Genomic DNA, 1,085 nt, shown 5'->3' with positions numbered 1-1,085 from the left:
ATACCTCCAAATACTTGAACTATATTCAAAAACATGACATTATCTGACAAACAACAATGGCTTTCACCTAAATACAGATCACATACTGCAATTTTTATTTTGACATCACACCATCACAAATTAATGATAATATGGATAAAGGTCTGTTAACTGGTGGCATATTCTTAGATCTAAAATGGCCATTTAAGTCATTGATCATGACTTCTGTTTTTTAAATTCTCCAAATGTTTTGGATTTCTAATACTGTGACCAGAATGAACCCCATTCCTAGGTTAGGGTACAATTAAAATTCATAAAATTAGGATTGCTTCAGTCTTTTTTGTTTGCCAAGAGTGCTTTTCTCAACAGCCACAATGTACTCAGAATTGCTTCCTTCTGCAGTTCAAATGGTGTTACATGTATTGGTAGTATATTTAAGTATGTTTGAAAATTCCTTTTTTTATTAGTCCTGTTGCTCCTAGTACTATTGGAACTGCCTGCAAATCTTTGTATTTTATAATTTTGTGTCATATAAAATCTTTGTATTTTATAATTTTGCGTCATACGGCGGTGTAGTCGAGGCGAGACCGATGAGCCCAGGCCAAGGCGAAGGGGTCCTGTCATGCACCGGGCCGCCCCGCTCCGGTGGGAGCCCCCAAGCGTGGGAGCTCCGGGAGCTCTCCCTCCCTCTCTGGCTCTAGTGCGGCAGCGCTCCACACCGGCCCGTGGCCCTCCGGGGTCACGGCCGCCGGTCCACAACCAGCACCCAGGGTGCCCCCTCCACGGGGAGAGGGATCCGTCCCACAGGCGGAGGTCACGGGCTCTGGCCCCCCACCCACCTGCCGAGGTGCTCCTATCTGGTTGATCCTGCCAGTAGCATATGCTTGTCTCAAAGATTAAGCCATGCAAGTCTCAGTGCACATGGACGCTACAATGAAACTGCAAATGGCTCATTAAATCAGTTATGGTTCCATTGATCGCTCCACCGTTACTTGGATAACTGTGGTGATTCTAGAGCTAATACATGCTGATGAGCACTGACCTTCCGGGGATGCGTGCATTTATCAGACCAAAACCAATCCGGGTCTCGGCCTGGCAGCTTTGGT

The sequence above is a fragment of the Protopterus annectens genome, chromosome 9.part0 (assembly GCF_019279795.1).
Source record: "Protopterus annectens isolate FY-2018-M chromosome 9.part0, PAN1.0, whole genome shotgun sequence".
NCBI lineage: Eukaryota > Metazoa > Chordata > Ceratodontiformes > Protopteridae > Protopterus > Protopterus annectens.
Note: the sequence above shows the minus strand (reverse complement) of the source record.